Below are 16,656 nucleotides of genomic sequence, written 5' to 3'. Positions count from 1 at the left end.
GGCGGCAGAGGGCGCCCCCGGGCCCCACCGCGCATGCGCCCCCCTCGGCCGCCTGCAGTACTCGATCTCCACCAGCAGGTGGCGGTAGAGGACGCCCGCGGGCGTCACCGCGCATGCGCGCCCCCCGGCCGCCTGCAGTACTCACTTCACACCAGCAGGTGGCGGCAGAGGGCGCCCGCGGGCGTCACCGCGCATGCGCGCCCCCCGGCCGCCTGCAGTACCCGAATAACAGCAGCAGGTGGCGGCAGAGGGCGCCCGCGGGCGTCACCGCGCATGCGCGCCCCCCGGCCGCCTGCAGTACCCGAATACCACCAGCAGGTGGCGGCAGAGGGCCACCGGACCCCACCGCGCATGCGTGCACGCCGGCCGCCTGCAGTACTCGTTCTCCACCAGCAGGTGGCGGCAGAGGGCGCCCGCCGGCGTCACGGCGCATGCGCAGCCCCCGGGCGCCTGCAGTACCCGAATAACAGCAGCAGGTGGCGGCAGAGGGCGCCCGCCGGCGCCACCGCGCATGCGCGCCCCTCGGCCGCCTGCAGTATCCTTTCTCCACCAGCAGGTGGCGGCAGAGGGCTCCCCCGGGCCCCACCGCGCATTCGCGCTCCCCGGACGCCTGCAGTACTCACTTCACACCAGCAGGTGGCGGCAGAGGGCGCCCGCGGGCGTCACCGCGCATGCGCGCCCCCCGGCCGCCTGCAATACCCGATTAAAACCAGCAGGTGGCGGCAGAGGGCGCCCCCGGGCGTCACCGCGCATGCGCGCTCCCCGGCCGCCTGCAGTACTCGTTCTCCACCAGCAGGTGGCGGCAGAGGGCGCCACCGGACCGCACCGCGCATGCGCGCCCCTCGGCCGCCTGCAGTACTCGCTTCCCACCAGCAGGTGGCGGCAGAGGGCGCCCGCGGGAGTCACCGCGCTATGCGCGCCCCCCGGCCGCCTGCAGTACCCGAATGACACCAGCAGGTGGCGGTAGAGGGCGCCCGCGGGAGGCCTTGTCGGGCGGATCACAGCTCGCCTACTGTGCCATTCGGAGCTTGTGGCTGTATTTTTTCCAACGTGTTTGCTACCCACACCCCGCGGGGCAGCTTGTCTTACAACGAATTCTCTCTGTTAATATTCTCTTTAAGGCGGGCACGAAGCATCCACTGCTCTTCTAAGCAAGCAACCTTCCTTCTGTGCTCCCTTCGGGATGCAGGACTACGTGCACTGAGATTTATTCCACTCATTTTTTCTTCGCCTTTTCATTGGCACAGTCTCCAAGGACGCCTGGCTTTCTTCTCACAGACTCGCGTCCGTTTCAGCGTAAGGCATCTTTTCCCTCCGCCACTCTAATCCAAATTCAAATTATCCAGATAAAACAATAGCGAGGTAAGAGAGAACTGTCTGAGTTAAAGTCACCATCTTTCTGTAACTAATTTAGCAGACAGCTGTACCACATCAGAGGAGGAGGTTTAGGTGCTAACCAGGTCACAGGCCCTGCTCAGGCACATCACGGTCAAGTGAGTGCCCCCGGAATCACTAAAGAAACTTAAGTAAGAATCTACTAGAAGAAAGCTGTCTCCTCTTACCACCACCTATTTAAGAGATAGCGTAGTACAGGCAGTTCTACACGCATAAAACCACATACACACAGTATACCTGACCCAAGTAAATTCCCTCTTAGAAGTCCACCATTAAGCAAAAGAGGCGTATTGTGGTGACATACAGCTGCCGTGTAATGATCCTGAAGGGATGAATCGCCCTATGTATTCCAAGGTACTACTGTGGTTTGGTTTTTTTGTTTTGTTTTTTTGTTTTGTTTTTTTTCCCCCCCCAGTACGTTCAACGGTACAGATAAGTACGTTCCCGATAAGAAAAAGAGTTCAGAATTGTTTATAACGAGTTCGTTCCACGTGTCACTTTCTCACTTAACGTAGTAATAAAGATACGCTGCTGCTTTTGGATTTAATTTCCTTCTTGAATCTCACTGGTGTAATTCCAATGGTCAAACAACCTCTTCCAGAAAGACCAGCCCCCTGCTTCACAGGAGAAGGAAAAGATGTCTCACACACGCTGGCTAGTACTAAAAAGAGGAAGAGGAAGAGAAGTTCAGGCCATCAACGTAAGTATGTTTCCCTGCCTCTTCTGCTGGCTGGTCAAGTGGAATCCTCAGGACAGCCCCAGTACCTTGTGAAGAGCTTGTTAACGCCAGCACAACTTCAACTTGTCTTTTAAAAGAAAGCTGTTAAAGGAGCAGGAGACTGTTTTTAAATGAGAACAACCGAAAATAAAATTATCTGAAGAGCCACTTACTACTGGCACATTACCGTTTAAAAGGAAAATATTAATTACGTGCAGGTGCTCCACTCTTCGTTGCATTTTCTGTGATTCACAACATTACCTTTGAACAAAAGAGTAAGAGGAACGGAAGGGAGGATATTAACTCGGGTAACCAAGGATTTGGCAAGCTGGAACTTGGTGTCTTTAACACTTTAGCCTTGGAGCAAAAATGTACACCCTGTACAGGCTGAGCTGACTGATGAGGCAGGTGCTCCAGGGTACGTGCTACCGGGAGGTAAGTAACAAACACATTCCGCAGCTATTACCAGAAGTGGGGTTTCAGGATATGCAGACTGGTTTCACAAAAAATATTAGCGGTCTGTTGGTGACAGACAATTCGAGGAATTCAGCGCTGCCCATTACAGACTCCTCAGATCAGCACTTAATGAGAATTAATAAAACGGTTTATTTTTTATATATATATATATATATATATAAAAATAAACCATTTTATATATACATATATACATATATATATATACACATATACACACACACACACACACACCTATGTTCAAAAAAATGTATACAGTTAAAATATCAAATTAGTGATCCGGTAACAACACTGTTCAAAACCAGTCTCTTTTGTATGAACATTAAAATAAATGCACACTTTTAAAAGCATTTCTTTTTAGTGCTTCCAAAGCACAGCGTGTGCCAAGGCAAGGCCACCTGAAGAATCTCCGTCCTGCTCACGGGATGAAAGAGAACTGAAGTCAGGGACCTGGGAAGCCTCAGGTGCGCTTTCATAATGTCTGCAGATAAAAACAGAAGAGAGTCTGAGGTAGATTGTTTAGTAACCACCAAGTGGTAACAGTCACAGGGCTGTCTTTAGCTTTCATTAACACAACAGCAGTTTCTTTACTCTCGATCTACGCTGAATCTCAAGTTTAAAGGCATGGCTAGCAGTTCTCGGGAACAAGACCCTCGTCTCTGTGCTGGCAACATGCAATATTACCAGTTCAGGTGTTTCTGGGAGTTTTTGTTTGTTTGTTTTTTTATTGGGGGGGGGGGGGGGGGGGGGCACAAAACAGATGGGATCTCTCCACAATGCAGACACCGTGTGCATTTGACAGTGCCCCATTTTAGTGCGATCCACTGCCTATTGCACGTAAAACGGCTAATGACAGTATTCAAGTGAGTAAATTCTCACCACCTGCAGGAGGGGCAGCAATGGTTATTTTTTTCAGCCTGTTGAGCAAAGAGCACCCTCCACAGGAAAAAAGCCACACCTTTCATAGCACGTCCTTAAGGTTACAGCCCAGCTTCTGCCGATAGAGGTTCGTAAAGTTAAAGCTCTGCTGCTTCTTCTCAGACTCTGACAGTAAGATCACTTGACCGCCAGGATGGCGAGGGCAACAGCTACGTCCTCTTCCACTCTTCTGCGGCACAGCAAACTCATTCCCGGTCCGTATTCCTCTGGCTGGTACACTATTATCTACCGTTCACCTGATTAACTCTGTTGGGTAGGCTGTTGAACTCTAGCTCCTCTAGCGTTCTCTAAGTGCTGTATTAAGACACGATTTTTAAACCTAGGGAAGTAATTTCATTTCTTCTTCCAAAAACAACAGTTAAATAACTCAGTATTATTTTGCCACGACAAACAGTATTAGCAGAGGCTCTCTGTTTCCAGCATGGAAGAGCTTCCCTCATTTCTGACATCAGAATGGCAAATTTAATTTGATACAACCACCTTTCCCCAACCCACGCAAATTCTGGGTCTTTCTTCCATAACCACCCATATCTTTCTATTTCACACTTCAGCTCTAGGTAACGACCATTTACTTCAGAAAATACAACGGCAGTTTGACCGCTGAAACTGTAATAATTTCAGCATGTCAAAACAAAACACTTGTTTTGGAAAAGATTGAGATTTGCTATCATGAACAACGTTAGCGTTTAACTCTGAATCATTCGTATCTATACAAACCTTGCTCCTTCCCTTACAGCAAATTCAATGAAATACTTCTGAGTTTCCATCCGTCCTTGTACGTACCTCCTCAAGAAGAGAGAAGATTTTTTTCATGATCTTAAAGAAGAGATCCAAACAGATATTAGAAACAGATCTTGTAAATGCATTTTCAGTAAATCTCAACAGCCAAAGGAAAAACAACAAAGCCTAGAGTTTCCCATTTCTGCATACAGTAATGCACATAAGAAAAAAAAGCCAGCATACCAATAATTTGAAGTGATATCGATTAGCTGATATTCAAATGTAACGCTGAATTTTGTTCTCTTAAAAGAGCAGTATCTAGAAACACCTGCCCTTGGAAAATGCAGACTAGGTTTAATCAGCAGAGAAGCCTTGTATCTCCACGAACACGCTGCCATGATCAGCAGTTAATAGAAACAAAGGGATACCAAGCCATGTTTCAACCTAGAGCTGTCATTTTTGAAAGCAGAGGTTTAAGATAACTACTCTTTACAAGATGACCGATCTATGTGGAGCACGAGCACGATTGTCTCGTATAAAGTTTAACAAAAAAAAAAAAAAAAGTAGCGCAAAAGAATGAACCGGACACCTTAGATGTGAAACAACAGTATTTTTTCATTGGTTTCTGTGTTTTCTTCTCTGAACCAACTATGAAAACACGAATGGTGCTGTGATTAAGCCTGCTTAAGAGTGCTGCAGTAAGGACGGTGAGGATATAAAGTTGGACTGTGAATACGTGTACTTACTTTCTTGTTCTTCCACTACTTGTACACGAGTAATCAAAAATCATTCCAAATCTGAGGTTTTATTTTCAAAATAGATCCTCATTTCAAGAAAAAGTCTTCTGTACCCCTAGCCTATTTTTAATACACTAATAAAGAACTTACTTCTTCCACGTTTGCGAACCTCTTTCACCACTCTGATTTTAATACCAGCATCGCTTCCCTCCAACATTGTAGGTGTTATTTTAAATCAATTTGGCACAGATTCAGAAGTAGACTCCATCACTCGTTTTTGGTCATCTCCAGCCACGCTGTAATTTAGAGGCCCTCGAACAAGTGCATTGGTACCAGGCTTATGATCCAAGCCATCTTCGCATCATTTAAGCAATTGAACTCATCATGTAGAGAGTCTAAGTCACCAGGTGACATTTCATCCTCTCCCTTAACAGCTGGAACCGAAGAAGCCATTTGCACAGACAAGCCATCAATTTGCTTTTCCAGCAACTGACAGTTTTCTGCTTTCTTCTCTCCATTACCATCTTGGACAGTACTGATACCAGTGTCTGAAAATTAAGAAGGAGCTTAGTAGTGCATATAACTGCAGGATCAAAAAACACAGAAGGACATTATTCTGCATCCCTTCTTGTTGAAAGTACTGTGTAGAGAGTTACTCAGCACTGTCAGATCACTTCAGTAGTTTTATTCACCCTTTGACGCAACCACAGGAATACCTCCTTTTGGGCTGCTACCGTCTCATATGACTGTCGTTAAGTTATTTGCTGTATTCCCATTTCAGTGACTAAAGTAAACTAAAGTTTCCCCTCCTTCCCCCAGTTCCAGCAAATTTTTCTTTCGACTCTGCTGCAACAGGTGGGTAAATTACTATTTGTGAGAAATTTTAATTTTTTTTTTTTTTTTTTAAACACACTTTCCTTCCCCACTTCTCCCTTCCCCACTACAGAATACACAAATGAGAATTAAAAGCTGAAATGAAATCCTTGCTACCGCCAAACCATCGTGGTGAAAGGTTTCAGCACTTTTTAGAAACAGTTCAAAATTATTGCTCATTCAGGACTTCGTTACCTATAGCAACAGCCTGTTTGTCTAAGCCGACCAAAGAAATTCAGTCCCAATTAACTCTAAAACTTACGTGTCCTTTTGAATTAACACAGAAAGCACTGAGACTTTTTTTTTTTTTTTCTGCACACTATGTCCATTTATGACCACACAAGTTCCTGTACTACAACAACTCCAACATACCTTTATTTGTTGGCATGCCTTTGAGGTTCAGATATGGTGACGGAGATCCAGCAGCACAGGGTGGCCCTTTCCCACCAACATGGTTTGTCACAACAGTGATTGTGGCCGTCGCAATAGCGGCGACATGCTACGCCTTCTCTCTTTAGTGATGCTGGAGTATTGGGCTCTCCAGGACGCTTGATCTTAATTCTGAGGCCCAGCAACAAATTTATCTGCTTCATCTATCATCATACCCTGAAAAGACTTTTTTTTTTTTTTTTAATATAAGTAAAATACAATTGCTTCGTCAATTCACTACCAGAGTATTTGCCTCCGTGTTACAATTCAGTTACTTTTCAAATAATGATACAGCAGATAGCAAGACTTCTCCTACCTTCTCATCCTGTTTGAACAGACTGCCAAGTGTATGAAGAAGCCTTTTTGGTTGATCTGGATCAATCTCCCGAAGGGGTGAAGGCATCATTTTCAACTACTCCTGATGATTTCCCCTTTGAGCAACAGGAACGCCGTGAAGGCAGTCTGCAGCAGAACAAGGTATCTAAATTTAGTCTACCTTAAGACTAAGGAAATACAAGCCTCGCATGCTTCCATTTCCAGTGTTAGCATTTAAGAACTAGAAATCACTATTTCCTCCCTCTACAAAACAAAGGAAAAGCAAAAGGCAAATAAAGCCCCTCTTTCCTTTCACCATCACTATAAGAACATCTACTGCATCCTGTTGCACAGGAAAGCTCACCCATGAAACTTAATTTTCAAATTCCAAGCACGCACAACATGTTTTGTGACAGAAGGCAGAAATTTCATTCTTTTCCTTCAGAATCTAGGGAAGGACGACTGACCCAAGAAACGGTGCAAAGTCTACTTCCTCTCCCACACCGAGGACAGAAACACTACTTAGGTGAATTAAATAGCTGTACCAGAATATTAATAAATAATTGTGTCCATTTACCTTCATCCTGCCCCACGATATCCCTGTGTGTTTTCAGAAGATTGGTTCTCATTCCGGTTAGCTGATCTAGAAGACTGTGACAAGACATATCATATGCATTTCTGAATGCCCGTGGCTTCAAATCCTAGTTTTATAATAAAACAAGTAACTTTCAGTTAACCCGCGAGTTCTCACGCACAAAGAAATTGCTCTGTGGGCTGTACTACCGTTAACTACTAAAAAAAAAAAAAAAAAAAAAATTCCAAAACAACTTCAGACATTCTGAACGTATTCTGAAACAACTTTCTTTCCATCTCTCTGGAAAGAGCTTTCCTCCTATCTGTGACAAAGGGAAAAAAAAAAAAAAAAAAAGTTGTGATCGCGGGAGTCGTTACACAAAGCCACACTCTGTGAATTCACTACTACAGTTAAGATCATTTTTAGTCAAAAAATACCTCGGCAGCAATGCTATCACTGCAAACATAGCGTTGCCAAAAAAAAAAAAAAAAAAAAAATTCAACTCAAGATATAGGAGAGGGCGAGCTAAAAGCACAAATAACATGACCGATGGAGGCTGCAACAACCACCTGGTAGATGGTTGTCCACAGCCCTCGGATTGCATGGTCGTCTTTCCTGACAAACGAATACTGGAAGAACAGAAAAGATACACCGTGTGTCCGCAAAAGCCTTCGGGGAGACTACTGAAAGGAAAACCAAACCAAAAAACTAGGAACAGCAAGTGGCGTATACGTCAGTTTTGTTAACAGAGCACCACTAATGTACCAGGAATTTCCACATTCTTCGCCCCTCCTCTACCTTGAAAATGTCACCCAATTCTGTCAGTGTCTTCACCATCAGCATTTATTTATTTATTTCGTTTTTCACGTGGACATCCAAGGAAAACATTTCGAGTCCCTGTCATCGAGGAAGAAGAGGAGAGGGGGGGGGAGGAAAAAAAAAAAAAAAAAAAAGAGAGATGAGGGGGGAAGAAGCACTGCCATTCCCTTTCCTCGGTAATGCGAGCAAAAAGCTCAGGCGCTCAGCAACAACGTGCTTTGAAAGATAAAACACAGAAGAAACTGCACATTATTTAGTCTCAGCTATAGAGTCACGTGTATTTGTACCTGCTCATTTATTCATCTGCCAGTGTATTTTAGTACAAACGCTACAGAACATAGAAACCGCAAGGTTACTACTACCTTTTGTGACCGACGCGATCTTTGGCAGGAACAGCTATCGAGAAAGAACCAACAAAATCCCCTTCGTCGACAGCCATCTGAACCTTTATCGTCTAACAGCAGTCCTACAAACATCCCCTGGGATGCTCAACTCCTGAAACTTTCTGTTCAACTTGAGGCAGAACAAGCCCTTACCCTGGGCACCTTCACCCAGCTCTCCACTGCTAGCAGAGTAGCACCCTGATACTGTCCAGGACGCGCTGCAGCAGCCTACTCGCTTACGCGTATTTACTGCAGCCTGGTTCGACACGCGCACAGAGGGACCCACGAAAAATCCACCCTTTCCTTCAGAGAACTAAATACATACATACGGATGACACGGTAAGGAAGAAAAGCTGAACACACAGCATGCGGTCCTTTACCGTGGGGCAGATCCAGCATCAGCACAAGGAGCTTTGGGGCACGTGAGCGATCATCTACACCGGCCATCGCGACAAGCCAAACTCACGCACACAAGCCTCGACCTAAAAAAAAAAAAAAACAAAAAAAAACAAACAAAAAAAAAAAAAAAACACACAGAACACATTAAGTTCCTTTATAGCTTATGGAAGTAACAACCAGCATCTTAGATGCAGTTGGATAGTTGGATTGCATCAGCTTAGGGACTGCCTCCTTCAAAACGCACAGGGGGGTGGGGAAACCAGTCTTGGAAACCTGTTGCCTAACAGGAAGGAGACTGTTGTTTTCTCCTCCATAGGTGACGTTCTTCCAAGCATCGTCCTGCTCCTGGATTTTACCAGCCACGACGGGATGGTCCTACCAGCGTGAGTCGGGAACGCTTCCCACGGGGTTTCTGTGACACTGAAGTAAGTTTTCTGCAGGTACAAGTAACGCAGCACGAGACGGCAAGGAAGCTAAGGCACCGTCTGCAGCACAGCACGTGTGCGATATTGGGCCTGAGGGGACCAGTCAAAGCCTGCAGTAATCGCTGAACAGGTGGGCAAGCAGGGAGCCCTACGGGAAACAAAGCTCACGTTCTGCAAAGCTCTTTTCCCGTCAAGAAGACGGCCTTTTCTATTCAGCGCATTTACTGAACTTTAGGCTACTTCCCATTCGCTTTGGCAAGTTAGCCTTTGCGTAAGCCAAGAGGTTTTAAACTGCCAAGCACCACTGATGGTTCTTGTTCTCCAACAACAGGGAATTTCAGTCAGGGCACTCGTTAACAGGAAAGTCTGGCTCTGTTTCACACAAATCACGTACCTAAACCACGGAGACAGGAGTCTGCAGGAAGAACTCTTTAAAAGGTGAACTTAAAGAGAAGGATACTACTCATTTTTCCAGAACTTCTGCAAGGACTGCGGCAAAAAAAAGGCTGAACCAGGGACGTCTCTATCATCCCCTCTAGAATTCAGCAACTCCATACAGTTATGGGTCAAATACCACAGCTGCAGCGCAAGACAAACAAAGACCTCGAAGGTCACGTTTCTGCCTGCGTACCGAGCTCCGCTGGGAAGACCCCCCACCTCTGGAAAGACCCCCAGCCGCTCAACTCCCAAGCAACGTTGCCACGGCCAGTGCTTACGCAGAGTTTTGCTCTCTCTCGCTGCTCAGTACAGGCCCAAGGCCTCCTTTATTGCACACAGTTCAAGCAAAACTCTTGGGACATAACCAATAGACAGACAGACAGACAGAAATTGCCTCTCACGTCTGTCCTCACTGACCGCAACCAGCGTCCTGGAAAGCCCCGCAAGCACCAGTCTATTCCTAGGACAACTCCGAAAGCTGAGGCGGGACAAAGTTTAGCCTCTCGTACCAAAGACTGAGCAACAGACAGAGCCTGACAGGCCAATTCATTCTAGGTCTAAGAGGCTACTACGACTCGGCAGGCACTACGTGCCTTCCTTCCCTTTGCGCTTCCCAGCGCCGAGCAGCTCGCGCTTCCGCAAATTCAATGAAGCCTTTGAGCCGGGGCTGCAGGAAGCTTACGAGCACGCCTTGATTCCACCCCGAGGTCGCTGCGACTTACCTGGACAGTCGGGACGGACGGGCTGCTCTCTCTCCTGAGAACCCTGCGACCGCAGCACGCCAGCTGCGGCTTTCCTCGCTTTACCCGGTGCGCCACCTTCGCTCGGCAACAAACCCCGCAGGGGTCCTAGCGGCGGGGAGCTGCTTCTGCCCCGGTGAACCGCAGCACAAGGAGAGAGCCGGCTGTCAGGACGCAGGGAGAGGAAAGCCTCCGAGGCGCGGCGCGGCGCAGCCCAACGATCAAGCGCAGCGAGGACCCGTGCCCGGCCTCAACACCCCCCGCCCCTCCCGGCCCGACGGTCCGAGGAGGCACCCCCGGAGGCTCTCGCTCGCCTCACCGCCGGCAACCGCGCTCGCCGCCAGCGGCAACCTGCGCCCCCCGGCGCGCACGGCCCGGCCCCGGCCCCGGCCCGGCCGCGCAGCCCGGAGCCCACGTGGCCGCCCGGCAGCGCAGAACTACAGCTCCCAGCATGCCTCGGGACGGAGCAGTCCAGCCAACCCAGAGGGGCGTCGGCCACACGCACGCAACGGCACCTCCTCCTGCTGCCCTCTCTGCCCCCCCCCGCCGCCACAGCCGCCCCCCTCTCCCCTGTCCCCTCTCCCCCAGCCCCCCGAAGCCGCCCCAGCTCCTCTCGTGCTCCGAGCATCTCCAGCATTTCAGGAACTGGAACCCTGGAACCGCTGACGTCTGGCACGTGTCAGAAACGTGGCAGGAGACGTACTCTGCTGTCGCAAGGCACTTGCAAAGCCGGCCCGACAGCTGAAGCAGACTCACACAGTCCACCGACCAACTCGGGGCCCCCACTGCTGTCCACTCACCCTCATGCTTCGTTCAAGCTTCCGTGCCTACGCCCTGAGCTACAAGAAACAAAGAGAGAAGGTCACATCCACAATGGATACGCAAACAGTGCCGCACATGCAGAGGACTCAAACACAGAGACCAGAGCCAGACAAATAAAAACAAACAAACAAACAAACAAACTGAAGTCCACAAATGCCACAAGGCCATGAATGCATAGCAGCCCCGGCAGGGGTAATGACAGACATACCCTCTGCAGATGAAAAAGGTGACCCTGCTCAGTCTCTTGGTAATACTGCACCAACGCGGTCAAGCCTCTTGTAGCATGTCATCAAGCTGGTTTTAGTCCTCTGGAGAGTTACACAAGTGGGTTGATTCATCTAGAGATTAAAATACAGATCAAACACAGGAGCGTATCCCACCATCCCAAAAAAAAAGTGAGCCAGCAACCTCTGCTAAATATCCCTCTATGAAGTGAATTCCAAGCCCTTAGAATTCCAGAAATCCATAGACTCCAGCCTGCCTAGAGAACCCGGCAACTGACTGAAGGAAAAACAAAGCACTTACCCCCAAAGAGCAGCCCAGGCAGAAGGAGCTCTCTGACGGCATACTTGGGGCTCATATACCTTTTGGTCCCACCCAGCACCCAAACCCAATCACCTGGGAAAGGGGAGGGGCAAAGCACAAGAAAGTAGAAAGAGGAGGAGCAGCAGCTGTGGTTTATTTACTTATTTATAAGGCTTAGCTCAACAGCATGCAGAGGGCAGACAAGAGAACTGGGGTGTTTCTAGAAGCAACAATCCCCACGCTTTCGCTGCAGCTTTGAATATTGAAAGGACAACACAACCAAGCAAGTAACTGAAGCTTTTTCAGCTCGAATTAGCTCAAACTTTTATTTACGCAGAAAGAAAAATCTAGGAGCAGAACAGATTATACGCCAACAAAATCAATTCCGTTCCACTCGCAGCAAAAATCACTTACTTCAGCAGGCTACCTGAGAACCAAAAGGCTATGCTGATGGGTCAAAACACACTACAGGACACTGGGGCCGGGCCCTCCGCTGCACCCACTTAAAACCCATCCCTACACTCACCAAGGTGCAACCCCAACCCGAACACAGACGCAGCATTTCAGCCTCAACACAGTTTCCAGAACTGCTGGAAAGCAGGCTTCATCCTCAGCGAGGCGTGCTCAGGCTGCACAGGAGGGGGCTTCGGGCACCTCTTTGCCTACCAAAGAAGACCGCCATCAGCGCCTGCTTTGTTCCGATCCTAAAGGCTAACATCACAGCCCACGTTGCCTGGGACACCTGATAAACAGAAGAGAAAGCAGCCATACCGTTTTCAAGCCGTCCCTGCACGTGTCGCTCCTCGATGATCTGCAACCTCTTCTCAAATCCTCAACCGCTTCTGTGGAGAGCCTGCCATGGCACCTGCAAAGCAAGACCCTTCACAGTCACCTCGTGCTACTTGGCAGTTCTGCTCCAATCCAGCTCACAAACAGCCCGCCCTTCCCGTGCTGCTCTTCAGAGTGCAGCTTGGCCCCACTCAGCCTGTGCGACACACCTGTGAAACAAAAAGAAAAGCATAGGCTGAAGCAGCATCCAAAGCCACAGCACAGCTGGGACAGTTACTCTCATCTGCTCCCTAACCTCTGCTCCCTCACCTGCCCTCGAGGCAGATGCTTCCATCTGCTCTCTTAGGCCAGCTACAACACCCCTGAAATATAAACAGGATTTTTACTGTACTTTGTGCAGTTAAGTAACTGCAGTGACAACTGCACCCCTAAAGTACCTGCTACATCTGTTCATCGCTCACCTTGCCAAAAGCAGCTCCGGTCAAGTCCCGCGTTGTACACTGTGTTTCAGCTTTAACAAATGAAAACGGTCACAAGATAATCATTCAGCTGCCAGCATTAGCACCCATCCCTCAACAACACAAAGGGACCCCGTTTACAATATTATCATTTCAAAACAGCAGCCCCCTTGCCTCAGCACACCTCAGAAGTAGACCAAGCCAGTCACCGAGCTGCCTACGGAGCGCTGAACAGTTCCGGAAGGAGCTCTTTCCTGTGACAGGTTCCTCCAAAGGTTTACACTGTACTGGGAACAGGATAGAAATAAAAATAAAACTTTCAAAACCCCATATCTGTAAGCTTTCAAGATTCGACAGACCTCCTCCTCAAGCACACCGTTCAAGCACTATGCGAGCAGCTGCTCACAAGCAGCTCAACTCTCCCCCCCACACACACATCTGACAAACACCACAGAGATGACTGTGCCTGCTGCCCTTCAGTACGTGCGCAGAGGCAGACCAGATGTCTTCGCCAACACAGTCCGGACAATGTATTAGCACACCCATGCACTGCCACGTTAGCTGTCATCACTAACTGCCAGGCAGGACAGCTCCAGACCAAACACATACACACACAGGCACGCCGCAAACACTACAAACAAAACACACAACACAAGGCGCAAGAAAAAGTGAGCCCCGGAGGGAAGCCCTATGGCAACAGCAAGTCAGAACAGGTGCTCTGCACCAGACCCAAGGAGAGACGCAAATGTCACGACACGCAACTGGAAGACACTGCCAGAACTGGGGTGATGGAGGCCTAAAAAGCCTGCCTTCAAGGCAAGAGACCAGAAGGATGGGGACTGAAAACCCCATATGATTCAAAGATTGAAGCCGAAATTCCTTTAAGCGGTATATTCTTTATTGCAGCGCTGGATGCACGGGGGATCTCTCCACCTATCGTGCATACCCAAAGCAGAAAGCAGTCTTGAATTTATACAATCAATCAATATTCTACCGGCGCCTATACATATTCATTACCTACCCCCACCTTCCCTCGCTTCTCATGCTAATTAGCCTTTTGGCACCTTGCGCCTGCGTAGAGCCTCCCAAGAATTGTGGGCAGGGGCCTTTGGGACATGGGCAGGGGTCTTTGGGAGGAAGACCCCGAGTCTTCCTCACAGTGTACTTTTCACCTTTGGTCAGGAATCCGCTGAGTTGGCATGTTTCTTAATCACAAGAGCTGGCTGTTGCTAATTCTTCCCTTTGTTGTGTCTTTATAATGAATTCCAACGTCCAGTTTTGAGATTTATAGTCCTTACATTTGTTTCACTGTCCGTCTGCCGCTTCCTTATCGTGAGTTCCGGTGTCTTGTTTCGAGATATACAGTCCTTGTCAGGGGACTGCCCTTGCCTCCCCAATACCTCCTTAATCACATAAGACGACGCTTAGGAAATCAATTTCCAAGCAAGAGCTCCTGATGCGGCCCAGATGACTTCCGCAAGAGTGAGGATGGAAACAGACGCCATCTCAAACCGAATACGATGCACGAGACCTGAAACAGAACTGCATTTCAAGCAGCGACTGCAAGACAAGAAGTGCTCGGATCAGAGCCACGATGACAAAACAAGCACTGAGGCCCTTCAGCACCGCTACCAAGTCCCCTGTCTGGTCAGTCCAGTGTAAAAAGCTAGAAGGATATCAAGACCCGAGAAGCACAGAACAGACGCTGCAGAAGCAACACTACAGGACAGACGAACAGAAGGAAACCGTCCTGCCTGGCGCACGCACTCACGCTACAAAATAATCCCGCTGCTTCTATTAGCCTGGTGACCCAGCCACAAGCAGCCTGAACGTGACCCAGCCTGAACCACCCTCTCCGTGGCACCAAGTCTAGTCAGCCAGCAGGCACCATGCTCCTCTGGCTCCCAGCTCCCATTAGCCACCCCAGATATGCAAATACCAGGTGCCCCCCAACTTAGCTCTCAGGTTGCTGCATGGTAAATTCCCTCCGCCTCAAGAAATACACAGGCACTGGTCGTCATCTTAGGCAATTGCCAGGCTCATCATCAGCTGCAAAAACAGAGTACCAGCACTCACTAGCATGCCGGTCATGATGCCCAACCTTCTCCACAACGCTGACTACTGCTGATGCAACATACAACTATGCTCACCTGTTCCTCTCCAAATCCAAGCTCCAACAGTGCAACCAGTATCATCCACACCACCTGGGAAAACAAAGGGATTAAACGATCGTTGCGTTCACAACACATCACCCAATGGTGTTTTTTTTTTGTTGTTGTTGTTTTTGTTATTGTTGTTTTTTGTGTGTGTGTTTCCTGTATTTATTTATTTTTTAGTCTGCTTTAGCTCAACGGCATGCAGAGGGCAGACAAGAAAACTGGGGTGTTTCTTGAAGCAACAATCCCCACGCTTTTGCTGTAGCTTTGAATATTAAAAGGACAATACGACCCAGCAAGTAACTGGAACTTTCTTACCTGGAATTAGCTCAAACTTTTCTTCACATTGAAAGAAAAATCTAGGAGCAGAACAGATTATACACCAACAAAATTGAGTCCATTTCATCCCCAGAAAAAAAATCACATACTCTCATCCCCTCCTGTACCTCAGCCGCTTGCCTACCCCACGTGGCACACGCTTCCATCTGTTCTCTTTACCCACTTATAGCACCTCTAAAAGGCAAACTGGAATTTTACTCTATTGGCTGTAGGAAAATAACTGCAGTGACAACCGCGCCCCAAACTGAGCCAGCAGCCCCTACTAAACATCCCTCTACTAAGTGAATTCCAAGCACTTAAAATCCAGAAATCCATAGACTCCAGCCTGCCTAAACAACCCTGCAACGGACAGAAGGAAAAACAAAGCACTGCCCCCAAAGAGCAGCCCAGGCAGAAGGAGCTCTCTGATGGCATGCCTGGGGCTCATATAGCATTTAGCCCCGCCCAGCACCCAAACCCAATCACCTGGGAAAGGGGAGGGGCAAAGCACATGAAAGTAGGAAGAGAGCAAAAGAAGCAGCTGTGTTTTGTTTTTTCCTTTGTTTTTTAAAATCTGTTTTATCTCAAAAACATTCAGAGAGCAGACAAGAGACCTGTGGTGTTTCTAGAAGCAAAAATCCCCTTTTGCTTTTGCTGCAGCTTTTAATGTTGAACTGATAGCGGCACCAAGCAAGTAACTGAAACTTCTTCAACTGGAATTAGTTTAAACACGCTCACCGTCATCTGCAAACACAGAGAACCAGCATTCACTAGCCCTAACCCTAACCCCAACCCGCACCCTAAACTCTAACCCTAGCCCCAGCCCTAGTCCCTAACCCCAACCCTAGTTCCCGAGAACTTCATTTCCAGGCATGCTCTGGGCGCTCAACATGGCCTCCCGGAGGTCCGGAGTCCCAGAACTACATTTCCCGGCATGCTCTGGGCACCCAACATGGCCTCCCGGAAGTTCGGAGTCCCAGAACTACATCTCCCGGCATGCTCTGGGCAGTCAAGACGGCCTACCGGAAGCCTGGTGCCGGAAAACTACACCTACCAGAATTCCCTGGACAGCCAGCACGGCCAATCAGAGGCCGAGTTTTCGAGAACTACATTTAACAGCACTCACTGTAACCCTAGCCCTTCCCGCCCTTACACAAAAAAGCCTCAAGCCCTAAACATCCTCGAAACCCCTACAGACCTAACCCAAATT

At 48.5% G+C, this 16,656-nt stretch overlaps 1 long non-coding RNA gene across 5 annotated transcripts; it reads right to left on the bottom strand.

Annotated features, from left to right (window-relative positions):
* Positions 1–4,453: 4,453 nt before the first annotated feature.
* On the bottom strand, positions 4,454–11,566 carry LOC311209541. 5 transcript variants are annotated; one of them, XR_014618424.1, is made up of 10 exons: positions 11,409–11,566; positions 11,179–11,217; positions 10,361–10,506; positions 9,020–9,187; positions 8,757–8,858; positions 7,973–8,071; positions 7,178–7,251; positions 6,602–6,747; positions 6,229–6,471; positions 4,454–5,531 (listed from the first exon to the last, which is right to left on the bottom strand). It is a non-coding gene; the product is annotated as an uncharacterized lncRNA (long non-coding RNA). The 5 variants fall into 5 exon arrangements; XR_014618425.1 differs by lacking the exons at positions 11,179–11,217; positions 11,409–11,566 and having other exon boundaries at positions 9,020–9,209; positions 10,361–10,686; XR_014618426.1 differs by lacking the exons at positions 11,179–11,217; positions 11,409–11,566 and having other exon boundaries at positions 10,361–10,686.
* Between the last annotated feature and the right edge of the window lie 5,090 nt (positions 11,567–16,656).

Source organism: Netta rufina (genome assembly GCF_964035555.1).
Source record: "Netta rufina genome assembly, chromosome: 5".
In the NCBI taxonomy this organism is placed as follows: domain Eukaryota; kingdom Metazoa; phylum Chordata; class Aves; order Anseriformes; family Anatidae; genus Netta; species Netta rufina.
This window is presented reverse-complemented; position numbering and strand designations above follow the sequence as displayed.